We start from the raw sequence: 16,504 nt of genomic DNA on the forward strand, positions 1-16,504 counted from the left end.
ACACTGACTGGTCATGAGGATTAAGTGAGATGGTTCCTGGAAAGTCCTAGAATGGAGTATGACATATACAAAGTGCCTCCTCCTGGCCCCCCACCAAAAAAAAAATGTGGCTCTTATACCATTGCTGATGATGACACACTGGCTTTGAAATCAGCTTACTCAAGGAAGCAGGGCAATCTTTCATTCCGGCTAATTAAAACATCCAAGTCATTGCCATCTTTTCAAAAACTGCCACTTACAGCCATCACATGGTGGCTTGGGTGGTTTACAATCACATTTCGAGAAATTTCAGAGCATTTCTCTCAATCTACAAGCCAAAAAAGGGAGCACATCTTGTGACAACATCAGTCTTTTTGCAGGAAGCTGGGGTGCAGACCCTTGCCTCTGTGTGACCCTCACTAATTCAGAGGGAAGCTGTGGGTGGCCCTGGGCTTTCCTTCAACACTCTTTTAACTTCTAGAAAGTTGGGTACAAGGCTGCTCATCTTGGGAGCCTGCGTAGATGTGTTCTGTGCATATCTAGGCATGTACATATGCATTCATTGGTATTTCCTCCTCCTCCCTGCCACCCCAGCTCTCTGAGGAGCTCCAAACAGAGCAGAAGTCACTGTAAAGTACAACCTCCTGTACCCAAGAGGCTAAGAACCCAGCCAGCTCAATACTTCAAAATGGAAAGCTGCCATGAGAGCTGGGAGTGGTCACACTATCAGGGACCACATGGTGGGACTGTATTTTCCTTTCTGTTCTTAGAGAGAGTGTCATGTGCCCCATGGCCAGGGCTGCCATGCTCGAGCCACAGTCTGCCACTTTTTACCTCCTGCCCCTTATCTAGGGAGGGCACACTGAGAACACAGGCAGCTCCTCTGGCCAGCGCAAGGCTCTCAGCCTGACCATCTTCTTCCACTCTTCCTCCTCAACATTTTGTCCCAAGGTTTGGGCTCTTGTTTTCTTTCCTGCAGTCGAAAGCTCTTTGCATCAGTGAAGACGAAATTTGCTGTGAGTATCATGCACTCCCCACAGGGCGCATGGACAAAGTATACATTTATTTTGAATTTTTAATTATAATGGCAATTAAATTTTTTGCTATCAATTTGGTGCAGCTTTTTTATATATTTAATTCTTTCAGAGTGATTTCTACTCTGTTATTATTGTTTTAAATATTTTAAATACATACTAACAAGTTATATTTATAAGTAAAGATATACACTCATAATTTAAGGCTTTGTGTGTGTGTGTGTGTGTGTGTGTGTGTACACTACTGGTGTTTGAACTCTTGAGCCATGCCCTCAACCCTATTTAAGGCTTTTTATGAAAAGTAGCAGGTTCCAGTCACCTTCTCCTATTCTTTTCCTAGAAGTTATCCCTTGCCACTCTTTTAGTTGGTTATTTGGAAATTTACCTAAAAGTCTTCCTCTTATTTTTTGAAGTAAACCTTGAAGACGAGAATTTAGCTCTTTTATATACTCCCCTTGCCCCAACTCAACAGGCACTCCCTGTCCACCCCATTTAGTATAGCTGAACTTTGTTTTGGTTAGTGCAGTGTTCAGTGTGCATGTTGTCAGGCTTTATAAATGCTGTCACAGCCAAGCCACAAAGGATACTGTGAAGAGTTCTTTTCCTAGGCTTCTTTTCCCCCTACTTGAGATCATTTTTGGCAATGGACAAACAGCCTGTCTGCAGAGGAGGAAGCAAAGGTCTGCAGGAGGTTGGGGTCAGACTGCTGTCAGTCTGGGGTCCAAGGGGTCCTTCTACACCCAAAAGAAGGGTGAGGCTCTCTTTTTGCCCAACCCTGGGGCCTGGCAGGATGGAGTACAAGGCAGCAATTCCTCAGGTGGGAGCCACTGGGATGGAGAATGTGACACAGACATCTTAAGGGATAAATGCTGCCTGAGGTGGAGTAGGGGGAGAACTGGAGCCATAGAATCACAGAGAATCACTTTCTATGTTTTTTTTTTTTTCTGAAAAGTTGCCACTGTGTTAGAGTGGAGGCTAGAAAGCCAAAGACAAAAATAACCATGTGCATACAGTGCCATCAGAAATAACTTCAGATACAGGAAGGAAGAATGAGACCTGCTGGAGTTCTGTCCACACAGGGCCTCTGGTTTTGTACTGTACTTCCTGGAGCTCAGCAGCAGGACCCAAAACCTGCTGGACAACACAGGCTTCAGGCTCCTTAGAAGCAAGGAGGTTCAGACAGATACAGCTACTGATCAAGTGGGGCAAGAAACCCAGGGGTGCACTTTAGAAAGCCGGCATTGTTCTGCAATGGGCTGTGCCATGGGCCTGGGCTAATCTTGGCTTTGCTCCTTCTGTGAGGCCTCAGGGAGGTCACTTGCCCTCTTAGAACCTTAGTTTGTAAGGTTGGGTGCAAGGCTGCTCCCCATCGTGGGAGCCTTGCAGATGTGTACTGTGCATGTGTGGATGTGCACATGTGCATTTATTTGCGTTTCCTCCTCCTTTCTGTGACTCCATCTCTCTGAAGACCTCCGTATAAGCAAAAGTCACTGGCTAGCAAGGAACAGTCACCCTGCACTCATCTGTATGATGGCCCTTATTATGTAGGGCTATGATAAGGATGGAGATAAATGATATCAGAACAACAAAAGAAGCAGGGTAGAGTTTATATTGCTACCTAGGACTGGTGGGTGGCCCTTTCCGGGTGGAACAAGATTGGAGCCAGTATGACACAACATAAGCTGGCCTCATTCGGCCCTGGAACAGAGGACAGCAAAATCCCTGCTGTGGAAACGGAAACATGGCCAGCTGTTGTGAATGTTTTCAGTTAGCTGGAGATGCTGGGTAGGCCTGGCAGCTTCTCAGCCAGGCCTAATGGTCAAGAGTACAGAAGGTCCTGAGACAGAAAGGATGTCCTCGCCAAGCCTTGAGCCCACCCAGGCAACCTCTGCCTTCTGCATTCTATGGTCCTGCAGTCACTCAGCTTCTAGACCTGCTGGGTACTGATGGGTATAGACTCCTTTTACACCCAATGAGACCGTGTAAGCTCAGGGACTAGACTTGTCCCTCCAGTAGCTCCAGACAGACCCCCAAAGAATGGGCAAAGGGCTGGGCACAGAGTCACCAGTGAGGCCAACAGAGACTGTCATAACCATGTGAGGATTATGCCAGCCTCCAGTGATAAGCCTGTGACAAAGCTCATGTTAAGCCCATGAAAGCCTCAAGTCCTATACACAAAGCAGCAGCAGCAGGTGCACTCCTTCCCTCCAGACTGTGACAGACCGACAGTGCTCAGAGGGCAGCAATGTGTGTGCACGCCCTCCTTGCCCTGAGCCTTACACATGCTGGTTCCCGTCATGGGACTCTGTCGGCTGCTAACTGAACTCAGGAAGCCACGCTGTCTGCAGTGTCTCTGGCTGCAGTAGGTGCTGAACTCCTCAGGTGGGTTTTAGTGGTGGGTTAGGTGTAGCTCGAACGTTCAAAGATGAGCAACATCTTGACAGGGGCTGCGGGAAATAAGGAATGCAGATTCACAGGGCTGGCAGTCTGCACTGCGACATTTATCCCACATGGCGTGGGAAGTAATGAGCTCGATCCCTGGGCCTTTCCTCAACACAAATTCTCCGGCAGCTTAGCAAGTTCTTAGGGAGAAAGCAAATAAACAACACTTAGTTTGGAACTAAAGTGAATACCACTCAATCTTTCTTTGAGCTCCAGAGGCATGCCAAGCTCTAGCAGAAACTTAAGACCAGTAGTAACAATTGCAAATTGAGTTGTAAAATAAAGCAGACCTAAAACCTCTCGTTATGTGGGTTTTAATAGCGAGGACAGTGTTTCTAAGCCTTTATTTCGGACTCAGCATTTCTTTTTCTTTCTTTCTTTCTTTTTTTTTTTTTTTTGTGTGTGTGTGTGTGTGTGTGCAGTTCCTCCATTTTCCTTGCATTTCTGAGGCCTTGAAACCAATACTGAAATGTCCTGGTCTCATGGCAGAAAGTGACAGGAACTGTAAGATTCTCAGTGGGGGCTTGGTGTCCAGGCCTCCTGGACAGAATGGTGGAGTGTGGGGATGGGAGAGGCATGTGATTTATCTTTTAATGCAAGAGCCTCAAGTCTCTCACAGAGAAATGGGGTCACAGGGCTGTTAGGGGCCTGAGGTTACACTTCACAGTCCAAATTCCCTCTGCAGCCAAAAGCTCCGGGGGCCCTGCTGTAAGAAGTCTTCATAATTAGATAGTCTTGCAAAGCAGGCATGTAGGAGAAGTCTACTTCCACTACAAAATGGATTTTCCTTTGTGACAGACCCAATCTAAAACACCTACTGTTTGTCTACTGTATTCCAGGCATTGGGGACACAGCTATGTTATCACCAGCTGCCCCTCTGCTGGTGAGGCACCTGTCTGTGGAGTTCAGGCAAACTGGGCACTTTGGATGCACCCACAAGGCCCACTGAGCCTGGACATGGGGGAGTCTTGAATACTCCTAGGTGGAGTTACATGGAGGCTGCACCCACAGTCTGAGAGGAGGGAGATTCCATGGACAGCCTCAGTGGCACGGCCTGAAGTCCAGCTACCTGCCACAGGGAGAGGTCAGACTGGAGGCCCCTGCAGCGTATTTCCACAGGTAGTACCAGATACCACAGGTCAGTGGCAGAGCCAGCTGACGGGCAGACAGCAAAGCAACCAAGTAGAAACCACCTTGTAAGCAGTAGCTGCAGGGACACCGCAAGATTAGAAATTCACAGAGGAGTGAAGGGCCTTCATGTGAGAGACATGGAGGTCCCCAGGCCTGCCTCCCGGCCTGCCATGCAGGGAGTGCTCACTCCTTTCACCATCTTTATGACAGAGGGCCTTGTAAGGTTTCATATGCAACTTTTATAGGGAAGACTCTGGGCCTACAAATGAGACCCTCTAAGCCACCTCATACCTTGCCTTGCCTGTTCATCCTAAAGTGCATTTCCTAGCAGCTGAGCTTTTCAAGGCGCCTGCCATCTTCTCTCCAATTTCAGGTCAGTTTTACAGAACAGGGAAAGAGACTTCACTAGTCGCAGAGTTCAAGAAGCCTGAAGGGCATGAGTGCAGGGGTAGAGTGCACTGAATCCTGGGGACAGACTTGGCCAGGGACATGGATCAGTGTGCCCCATTAGATCACTCACTGGTGGGAGATGAAAAAGAGTGTGTTTGAGATCTGACATCAGTAGCTTCAGAGTGAGCTAGGAACAGCAGCTTTGATAGTGTTTTTTTTTTTTTTTTTTACCACTTATTCCTAGTTTGCTCCCCAGTGCCCTGTCTCTGCTCTATTAGGGCTTCCTGGTTGCTTGTCTGCCTCTTCCCAACTGTGAGCCACCACTCTACTTTCTCCTGCTCCACCCCAACATGCAGCTCCCAAAGGCAGAGGTCAGTTCCTCTCTCCAGGTGTGATCGTCAGTGCCTCTCGTAGGCTTTGCTGATAAACATTCTTAGAGGCGGTAACTGGCAATATCAGACGGGATGGTTGGCCTGGGTGGCAGTCAGGGGGTAGAGTTCTAAGGGAACTTGGCCTTCCAGGTCTGTTTCATAGGACACAGTTTAGAAGGTGCTGATTTCAGCTAAGGTTTAGAGCTCTGATATCTTCCTTTGTTAAGCAAAGGAATTGTTCCTTGGACTTTGCCTTCCCAAATAACCTAGCCATTTCCCCACACCTGCTAGGCCCGCTCATGGGCTCCATAGCCCTGGCTTCTTGCCCATCTCTTTTCTGAAGATTTGCCTCCTTGGGCCTCACTCTCCAGCCTAGTCCCCCATGCCCCAGGATGGGGCAGAATCGGTATGGAGACACCTACACTGAGGTCCCCAGTGGCTCAGGCCAAATGGCACCCCTGGACTTTCCCAAGGACTCTCCTTCCTCCATCTTCTTGGCAAAGCAGCACAGCTCATGTCCCAGATGACTACTCAGCTCTGGCCCCAGAGCAGCTCCCCAGCCAACCATTCTGTGGTCAGCTCAGCCTGGAACCATGTGCAACTCTCCCAGAGCCACCTCCCCTCTACTTGGTCTGTCCTCATAACCCACTGGGCACCACCTGGCCCTGCTGGTCTTTGCCTTTGTCCTTGCTCAGGCCGACTTGTTTGTCTGTGGCTGTTGGAGCACCTGTGCTACAGACTTCATGGATTAAAGCAACAATTTATTATCTTACTATTCTGGAGTTCAGAAGTCCAAAAATGGATCCCCTGGGCTAAAATTAGGCTACTAACTGGGCCTAATTGTTCTAAAGGCTCTATGGGGAAATTCATTCCCTCATCCTTTTCACCTTCTAGAGGCTGCCCAAATTCCCTGGCTTAGGGCCCCTTCTTCCATTATCAAAGCTGACAGTATCTTTAAATCCCCCTGGCTCTAACCTCTTTTAACTCTAAGGACCCTGGTGGTGCCACTGGGCCCATCCCAATCATTCAGGAAAATCTCTCCATTTCAAGATCTTGCAAAGTCTCTCTGTCATGTGAGAAACATATACACAAAGCTAATTAAGATTAGCAACGCAGATTCAAAATGGAGCTGGAGTTCTGAGGTCCAGGCTGCCTTGAAGGATCTAAGCTCTGCTTTTTCACCTCAGAAGCAGGTCCCAGGACAGTGGATTTCTTATAGAGCTATCCAGGACATAGGCAGTCCTAACAATTGATGCTAGGTGTAACCATGTCTGAGGAACTAGGGGACTAGGATGTAGACATCTTTGGGGTGGCAGGCATCATTCTACCTATGATTCATTCAACTGGGGCCAATTCAATCCATTGAATTGGGGCCAAAAGATGTGCAGTAATCTCCAGACAGGGGGGTGGGTAGGGTATGTCTGTCTTTTTCATGTTGTATCCACAGCGCAGCATATGATGGATATTTAACTGACTTGGGGACTGATGAATAAATGTTGTGATGAATCTCAAAAATATTCAGCCAAGTGAAAGAAGCCAGACACAAAATGCATACATATCATATGACTGCATGTAAGTTTTAGATTGGGCAAAGCTAATCCATACTAATAGAAATCAGATTAGCAACTGACGGGGAAACAACCATGGAGTGACAGGGACATCCTATGTCTTGACTGGAGCAATAGTTATACTAGTGGGATGCATTTCTCAAAACTCACTGAAGTTGGTCACTTAGCTATTAACAATACCATTAGTGTCTTGATTCTTACAGATTTAGAATACATTTAATAAATGAAAACTCCCCCCACATCTGTCCCAACTCTATCCTGCTTTTTAAAAGCATTTCCTTAATCAGCTTTGGCTCAGTTAAAACTTTTCTCTGGGATCTTTTCCCTCTCTGCTGGCCATAGTCAGCATCCCTTATAGGAATTTTCCAGAAGAATTATGAGAGGACAGGACAGATATGCAAAGAACTCTCCCCGACCCTGATGCTGCTGGGATTTAGATTCAAAATGGCCCCAGCCCACTGGGGAGCTGGTGTTCCAAGGTCCAGGCTGCCTTGAAGGCCCCAAGCTCTGCTTTTTGACCTCAGAAGCAGGTCCCTCCTTCCTTCTTCCCTCCCTCCCTCCCTCTCTCTCTCTTCTTTCCTGTGTTTGTCCCACATGCCAGCACCTAGCAGTTCCCTGACCTTCTCAAGTCTGTTTTATGAGGAAGAAGAAAGGATCCCTTGTTAATTCAAAGCCAGCCTCAGGATCTGACCTTAATACAGGAAAAAGTGTTTTGATCCAGTGATCATTTTTCAGAATCTAGATCTAAAAATATTCTTATTCATCAAATCTCAAATTTAAAAGCATAAATTGGGGTCTCTCAGAGTTTTTCAGGCAATAAAACCTTTTTTTTTTTTTTTTTGCAACAAACCAGGTTTCCTTATTTTTGAACAGTCTTTAAGTTTACTAAATTTGATAAGCTGGAAAAGGATACGACATAAGGCAATAAAATCCCAATCCCAAAAATCCTAGTGATGTGATTACAGTCTCAGGGAAATAAGAGATGACCTTTTTAGAAAGTAAGCTTCTCCTTACATCATCCAATTATGCTCAGTAAAAATAAAAATAAGCTCAAGGAAGAGGCAATGTTTTCAACATCCACTTTAATTTCAGGCAGTTAAAAGCAGCAATGCATTACCCTTCAAAAATAATAAATAAAGTTTCAGAGTAATTGAAAAGGCTCTTCATCACTCCCAAGATGGCACATCCCATTCTCTGCCATGTTTCCCAATTACCATGGTGAGTAATGCTCCCTAACACAGGGAGTTTAATTGCCATCTTACCTTCGGTGGCATTTTTTTTTTTCCTAAAGCAAAACTTGGGGAATTAAATCTTTGTGAATAAAACTGTTCAATAACAATAACACAATTGAATATGAGCTTTTATCTCTCCTTGGAGTTTATAAACCTTGAAACTCTGCTTTGTGCAAAAAACCAATTTTAGAAATGAGTTAAATGACCCAGAGTAAGAGGAACATTGGATTGACTTTTCCTGAGCCCTTGCAATGTGAGAATGAGTCTGCATCATGACTGCTGACCTTTTATTGTGCTAATAAACTTCTGAGGAGGGGTTACATTCCCACTCCCCAGTTGTGGACTTCTTTGGGGGGTGGGGGGGAGCTTTCCCATTCTGGAAGTGTGAGCCTCTCACCTCTGACTCTTTGTATGCCATCTTGAGATTTTACGGTTGACACAGTAATTCTTGATGTTATTTGCTTGCTCTCACTGAGTAGTACCCTCTTCTCTTGTCTGCAGTCCTTCTGCAATAGCAGCAACAGGCTCCTGGGGCCTTCCAATCCTCCTGAGCTCCTTTTTCTTTTTTGCAGGCAGGCTTCTGTCTTCCATCTCCATGAGGAATATTCCTTGTCTCTGGCCAAGAATCTACCAGTCTCCCTAGAATGTCTAACAGCATGCCTTGACCAAAACTCACAGGCCTCTTGTGCAGGGTTTCTCGCTCCTAAACATCTTCTTTTACCCCCAAACTGGTATGACCTGGTAGCCATGAGTTGATCCACAGAGTTGTGTTCAAGTTCTCCCTCTGAGTCAGTCGTTCTAAGTGGGGAAGAACTTCTTGGTAGTTTTTCTGGAAAGTACTAGGGCATGTTCTATAGTCATAGTGACTGGGAGGGATCACTTTTTATTATTGAGAGGGAAAAATCACAGGTGGCAGATATTCTGCATTGCATAGGATAGTCCCTCAGAACAGTGAGTTGCCATATGTCCCCATTTTTTTAAATGTCCCAGTGGATATGCATGTAGGTGAAAACATAATTATTGGAGCCTGGACCCTAACTGATTATATATAAACACAAAGTATTTCCTACTTAGATTAATATACTTGGAGTTTTCCTGGGCTACAACTAGCAGAAAAAGGAAGAGAAGAGTATATGCTGCTTTGTTCAGAACTTTAGCAAAAGTTGTTTACCATTGTCTTGTTGCCAATGGCAACACAGCATGTGGTCTTTATTCAGTACACCTGTGTCAGCTGCCTTTGTAGAAGACACTTTCATGCCAGCATCTGGCTACTTCATTATGAATTCTGTTGTGGCCTTGCAGGAGCGTCTATGTATTGAAATAGGCAGTATTTTACCACAAATTACTTTCTTTTTTTTTTCACGTATGTATCAATTAGTACACCATCTTTTGAAATTATATGTGTAAGTACATGTTAGCTAGTTTTCCTTTCAGAGCAATAAAGGGGGATTATGAAATATTTGTTCTAAAAAGTGGGCACTCCATCTGAAAGAGTTGAGAACTAGCGCTTGAAGATTTGGCTGTGATCCCAGGCATGGCTCCCAAAAGAGGGCAAAGGGAGCTTGTTCACTGGTTTACTAGCTCTCCTTCCCCCACCCAACACCCATTGCCTGAGCAGCTTTGAGGTAGATCCCAGGAGCTTACTGTCCATGTGTTTGTGCATAAAGGAAAGGCAGCTCTCTCTAATGGAAAGTGAAAAACACTGCCTCTCTAGAGTAGGCAAAAGAAGACAAGAGAAGGTTGTGAACAGTTGTGGCATCTGGCACCTGGGGCCACATTCCAGGATCTTCTTCCTGTACTCTCCCACCTGGAAACTTCCATCTTCCTTCTTTTTTCTCAACAGCTATTTTTTTTAAACCCTAGTTACTTTATATTGCAAACCCATTATCCCATGCTTTTATTTTAGCTTCACTAATTTCTATACTTTTAACCTATGTCCTTTTTTATACTTAATTTTAAAATTCATTCCATTTTTATTCCTTTCTTTTCTATTTTATCTCACGTTTAATATCTGGGATTTAACTTCTAGTCTTCTCTTTTTTTTGCCTGTCTCCTGTATCTGTCAGCTTTTTAAACCTCTTATTTTAAACCTCATCTGTTTTATTGATTTTCCTCTGTTCTAACTTGTTCTTTTTTTATTTCCATTTCTTGGTTTTAGGTCTGCTCTGTCATTTTTAAGGAAAAAATTTTTATTCTTTTCTCTTTCCAAATGACCTGGATGTTCCACAGAGAAAACAAATAAACCAGGTGTGTAAATAACCTTGTGATTAAGCACCATGGTTAAGGGAAGGCAGGCACAGGGGTCAAGTGTCCTTGTTTCCACAGGTAGGGTGGGATGCAGGATGGGAGCTCCAGCCCTGCTTGTCCTCTGGGGTATACAAGGCAGTGGCATCATGCATTTCAGCCCCCTTCAATCTTGCTTTCCTCCAGAAGCCCTGGATTTCCCACCCTTGCTGATTTCCTTCTTCCACCTGTCGTGTCCCCCCCCCACCCCTCCACTCCCACCGCCCCAGCCCCAGGCTTAGCCACCTCGAGGGAGTCTTCCCTGCTGTGAGAGCCTGCAGTGCCCTACCCTGAATTCCTTGTTTTTATAACAGATGATGTTTCATTTCACCTGTTTCTTTTAAAACAAGAACACTTGGCATCTGTGGGAGGCCAAGCAAGGCTGTCCCCGAGCTTTTGGCAAGACAGCTGGGGTGTAACTGGAATGTAACATGGAATGTGGGGTTGGCACCTCAGAGCTGGAGGGTTGGTAGACACCAGAACTGAGCTTTACCTCAGTCCAGCTGCAATTTCACACAAAAGCTGCCTAAAATGAAAGCTTCCCAAGGCCTGCATATTCTGTGGTCTTAACAGCTTGTGTGGGCCTCTCAACAGTGTGAATGCCTCTCCAGACTGGGTGATTCATGGATGTGGTGCTTTTCAAGCACTCACCAGCCTTCCTTCCCGGGCCCTTAAATGTGCCATTGGGGACAGATCTTTATTTAAATAAGCCCCTTCCTACTGAACCGGGCAGCCTGGCTTAGTGACCACAGGAGACACACAACACTGCAGCATCAGCAACTCGAGACACAGAAGCCACAGTGCCCGTGGAGGTCACCAGTGTCCATTACTGCTCTACAAGGGACATGTTTAGAAAGTACTTTTCAGGCCTGGGGATGCAGCTCAGTGGTAGAGCACCTACCTACCATGCATGAGGCTCTGGGTTTCAGCCCCAGCACTACGAAGTGCATTTTGAGCTCACTCTGTCTCTTAGAGTTCAAGTCTATAGGTCGCTGGTCATCTCTGAAGTCAGGATGGGAGTTTGAACTTAGGGCCTTACACTTGCCGGGCCCATACTCTACCACTTAAGTTACCCCCCCCAGCCCTTTTTTGCTTTAGTTATTTTGCAGGTAGGGGCTCAAGTTTTTGCCTGGAGCCAGCCTCAGACAGAGATCCTCCCATGAGGATGGCCTCCTGAATAGCTGGGATCACAAGTGAGTGCTGTCATGCCTGGCTTGTTTGTTGAGATGGGGTCTTGCTACTTTTTTTTTTTTTTTTGCCCAGGCTGGCCTTGAACTGAGATCTACTTCCTGAGTAGTTGGGATTTCAGGTGTGAATCACTGCATTAGGCCTGAAGGCAGTTGTGGGGTGGGCAGGGGCAGTCTTGAGGCCTGGAACCTCTGAGGGATACCAAGTGCTCTCCCAGTAGAAATTCAATCCCCCCAGCTGAGATGACAACAAGGGGCGAATCAGCAGGGGTTGCCCTGTGGCAGGAACCTCAGTTAGTGGCTGCTGAACCCTGAGTTAAGGTCCCATGATCAAGACTCCACACCCCCACACTGCCCGTCCCCCTGTAGAAATCATCCCATTAGCAGACAGCATTTGGGAAATTGTGCAGTTATGAGGCAGGCGCCTAAATGAATCCTGAAGGAGATGGCACATTTTTTTTGTCACTTAATTGAATCTGTGGCAGTAAATCTTTTAGTGTTCTCTTAGCATTTAGAATTTCAATTTGCTCCATGGATTTTTGTACTCAACCCCCACTGAAAATAAGAATTTGGGCCGAAAAGCTTTTAATCAACCATTCTCAAAATGTCAGTCTCCTTATCTCCAAAGCCTGCAGAAATCTCTGTGCCTATGGTTTTAAAAACATATTCTGTTTCTCCTTTCCAGTTGCTGGCAGTCTTTATTGTGGCTTAATCATGGTCATTTTTGGATGCTCATTGCTCTCTTAATCTTCTCAGGCTTCTTTCGAAGGTGAGTTTCCCACTCAGTCCAGCTTCACTGGCCCGTCAGGATTCCCTGCTGCTGTGGCATGCAGACAAGGACTAAAACAGTCCCCTGTTTTTGAATGCAGAAGGTTAATTGTCCAGTCTTTAATTGAATCAGTCATTTTTCTTTAATGTTGTTTGTGGAACTCCATGGTAAATTAAGCCATAAACCTGTCCTTGTTTTATGAGGATTTCTGAGTTTTGAACATTCTTGCTCACTCTTTTTCCAAAGACTGGTCATGGTAAAAGCTAATTAAAAAAAAAAAAACAATCCTTGTGAAAAAGAACACAAAAATATCTGGAAAGAAAATTTTGGAGATTTTAATGGTGAATGTTTTATATTTAGCCAAGATTCGGTGGAAGGCACTTTTCCATACTTCTGTGACAAAATGCAAAAGATAGGCAAACTCTGCCTTGGTGGGGACCACAAAGGCATTGCCTCCCTGCTTGAGGTCAAACAGGTTTCAGGCTTCTCTCTGTGGCCTTTTGGGTGCTGCAAACTGTGCCAGTGGCCACAAGGGGGCAGCATGCTCACCCCCTACCTCTCCTCCCCGCAGATCCGCTAATCAGCATCCCTTCTGCCCTGACCCCTCCGAGTGGGGCAGCTATGTTCTCCATCGATTTCTCCCTGGATCTCTGATTTCCGATGAGTCTAATCAGCTGTGCAGTCTTCAGGCCCTGTTCCTTGATTTGTCAGGAGAATGAGTTATCCGAGCGGCCGCTCCCTGTGGTTTGTAGGTGGGAGAACTCAGCTGTACTGCTGTGACCTTTTCAATATTCTGTTATTAGAGGAGCTGGCCATTTCAACTTCCTCCTGAACAGAGTGTCTGCAACATGTGCTGAAGAGGGAGAATGGCCAGTTAATCAGCACCAAATGCTGAAAAGGCCAAACTGGGGCTATGGGTATGAAATCTCCCTTCAGCCTCAGCACCCTGTAGGCTGCAAGGCTCCGAATCCCCAGAGTTCCATGGGACCAACAAAGGGTTGGGGTTTAGGCCTCTGTCCTCTTCCATGCCATGCAGACAGGGCGCTCCTCAGTCTAAACTGGCATCCCAGACTTCCTAACATGGCTTAGTCAGCCCCATGTGCCCAGGCTCCTTCCCAACCTCATCTCTCATCACCTCCACATCACTTCCATTGCAGTGGTCTTTGTGTGTCACTGTGAACAGGCCAAGTTCCTTCCAGACCCAGGGCCTTTGCACATGCTAAGCCTTGGCTTGGATTGCTCCTTCCCCAGATTTTGGCATGCCTTTCTCCTCTTTAACACTCAGATCAGGCTCAAATGTCATTTTCTCGTGGGATGTCCCAGGCTACCCTCCCCATGGAAACCTTGCCCTCTTCACTTTTTCCATAATCTTTATCATTTATCATACTTGTCTAGTTCTGCCCCTTCCCTATGTCTTGTTTTTTTCACCTTTGTTTTAGAAGGCTCATGGTATATGCTATAGCAACACAACGTGCCAGGTGAAGCCCAGCATGTAGAATTTGGACTCACTGCAGTTATTCAGTCAAAGGAACAGCAAGTGACTAATCTAGAAGTTTCTTACACATAGACAAGGCAGCATCATAACTTATAACAGTACAACCATTTTCAAGACTCAAGTTTTGAACTTCAGCCTACTTAAACAAGGCTGGCTTCAAAACTCTTCCTCCAAAGAAATTCCCACAGCTTTCCCTTGCTTAACTGCTCGGTGCAAGGCATTCTAACACTGTTCAACAATACACCTACACTTGGACCTCTATTGAAACACTGAAGTCAAACAATATCAGAAGGAAAAGGCACTTCTGTGATTCAGAGCCCTCCCCTTAAGGCTTGGTCCTGAAGAGGACTTGGTGTTAGCTTTTTGGGGCAGTCTGAGATTGAGGACAGTTGTTCATTCTTGGAAGTGCTCAGCTCATGGCTGGCAAGGGAAAAGACAGATATATCTGGCCTGATTAAAGCAGCGTAGGGGGCGTGTAGACCAAGGTGCCTAGAATCATTTGCCCTACAGCAAATGACGACTGCACTCAGTCAGCAATCCCCGCTTCCAAGGCCTGAGAGTTGCATCTCTACCTGCAAAGTGAAGTGATGCTGGTTTCCAGCACTACCTGGCAACATGCAGGGTGGGGTTGGTGGTGTTGTCTCTGGAACCCTGTGGAAGATTTTGGGTCAGGCTGTCTCCCTGCAGCTGTAAGGCAAACAAGGCAACAGCCATATGGCAGATTTCTTCTTAGGTTTCTAGGAATCTAACCAAAGCATTCTGGGAAGGCTTGTGTTTGAATTCCATTCCAATGGGACCCTGGACTCTTAGGATGACAATGTGAAGTGATTTCACTACCTTGGTGTGTGACATTCTTCCACGGGCACTTTCACCCAGATCTCAGACTGCAGGAAGCAGAACCGTTTGAACAGCTGCCGCTTGGCTGTGCTTTCTCTCCTCAACTCTCCTGAACATTGAGGATGAAAGGTGTTCAGAAGTGCAAGGAGAAGCTTTCTCTGCCACTGTGGGGTTTTCTGCAGTAGACCACCCAGGAGTTTGGAATCAAAGAGTAGGAGAGCAGAAAAGGAAATTAAAGCTAATGTTTTAAAGAGCCTTCCAGCTACGATCCTCCGGAGAGAACAAATCAAACAATTCTACAAGTGACAGGGATGTACCGGAATAGAAACCTAACACAATTCCTCACTGCTTCTGCTAGAACACTGTTTTCCATGTCCAACAGGCAGAATCCAGATTCTAGTGCCTGAGACAGGAAGGCTGGACCAACTCATCCAGCCCTACTTTGTCCAAGGAGAGGTCTGGCCTTTGCCCCGCAGCTCCTGGGTGGTGACTGCTAAGTCCTTGAAATCTGATACCTAATAAAGCACCTTTGTTAACCTCCAGGCTTTGGGCCATGACACATAATCTATAATAATGTAATTTATGATAGGATACATGGACCTTGTAGTGCTAGCTTGAACTCTGAAGGGGCCAGAGATTAAGGTGAGTGATGTGGGCAGTCAGCTGACCCTCTATACAATCCTTGAATACCGAAGCTCAGGTGAGCTTTCCTGACTGGCAGCACAACCATGTGTACTGAAGAACCCCCTTATCCATGGGGTTACATTTTAATACTCCCAGGGGATGCTTGAAACTAGATAGTACCAAACATTATGTATAAGCACTACAAAACTGCCAGTTGATCTGTTGACTGAGCCAGCTATAAGACCAGTGGGTAGTATATACAGTGTAGATATGCTGAACAAAGGGACAAAGGGATGATTCACATCTTGGGTAGGATGGAACAGGATGGTATGAGATTTTTATCATGCTGCTGAAATGACACACAATTGAAAACTTATGAGTAGTTTATTTCTGGATTTCTCCATTTTATTATTTTTAGGCTGCTGTTGATTTCTGGTAACTGAAGCTATGGAAACTGAAAGCATGAATAATCACAGACTACTATGTTGTCACGCACCATTGCTGGGACGAGCAAGTGCTGCCTGCAAAACTCCTTTGGAGGGGTGACTAGAAGCTCTGTGCTTGGCCCTTTACCAGGCTCTGCCCTTTACCAGGCTCTGCCCTGTATGCCCCTGCCCTCTGCTATCTCTGATCTGTATCCTTGTGCTGTAATAAATAATAACCATTGGTGTGAAGGCTTTTCTGAGTTCCATGAGTCTTTCCATCAATTAAGGAACAGTTAGTGTCATAAGTAAGGGTGGTGGTAAGGATCCCAACTCTGTAGAAACTGAGATTCAGAGAGCAGAGGAGAGCTGGGAGAACTAGAGTCTCTGATACCCAGCTGAGTTCCATAGCACAGGAGGTGAATCACAGACAGATGGCTTTCCTGAGCCCAGAGACAATCATGCATGGATCAGAACCATGGGATACAGACTCTAGTCCCACATACAGCTGTGCCCTTGGCCTTGCTGTCAGAAGCACCCAGACCTCCAAGCCAAAGTCTATTAGATCCTTCCTTTTTCCACTGGGAACATACTGTTGGCCTGTCATCTGGCTCATTCTGATCACTTTCACTGAGTGAAGATCACTTGGCAGGTCAAGATTTTTCCTGATGCCAACTGGCTTTTTTCTGTAAGAGGGGATTTCCCAGCAGATAGGTTTGGTTGTTGGGGTGAGAAAAGCC

General features: G+C 45.9%; 1 protein-coding gene and 1 long non-coding RNA gene across 5 annotated transcripts in view; one reads left to right on the forward strand and one right to left on the reverse strand.

Moving 5' to 3' along the window:
• Fstl4 (follistatin like 4) overlaps window positions 1-16,504 on the reverse strand; it is a 386,297-nt gene that overhangs the window by 141,659 nt on the left and 228,134 nt on the right. The gene's annotated exons all lie outside the window — the stretch shown is intronic.
• Window positions 703-16,020, forward strand: LOC109697587 (uncharacterized). 2 transcript variants are annotated; one of them, XR_002213442.2, is made up of 3 exons: window positions 737-995; window positions 12,303-12,386; window positions 15,761-16,020. It is a non-coding gene; the product is annotated as an uncharacterized lncRNA (long non-coding RNA). The 2 variants fall into 2 exon arrangements; XR_012442822.1 differs by lacking the exon at window positions 12,303-12,386 and having other exon boundaries at window positions 703-995.

Source organism: Castor canadensis, chromosome 16, assembly GCF_047511655.1.
Source record: "Castor canadensis chromosome 16, mCasCan1.hap1v2, whole genome shotgun sequence".
Lineage (NCBI taxonomy): Eukaryota > Metazoa > Chordata > Mammalia > Rodentia > Castoridae > Castor > Castor canadensis.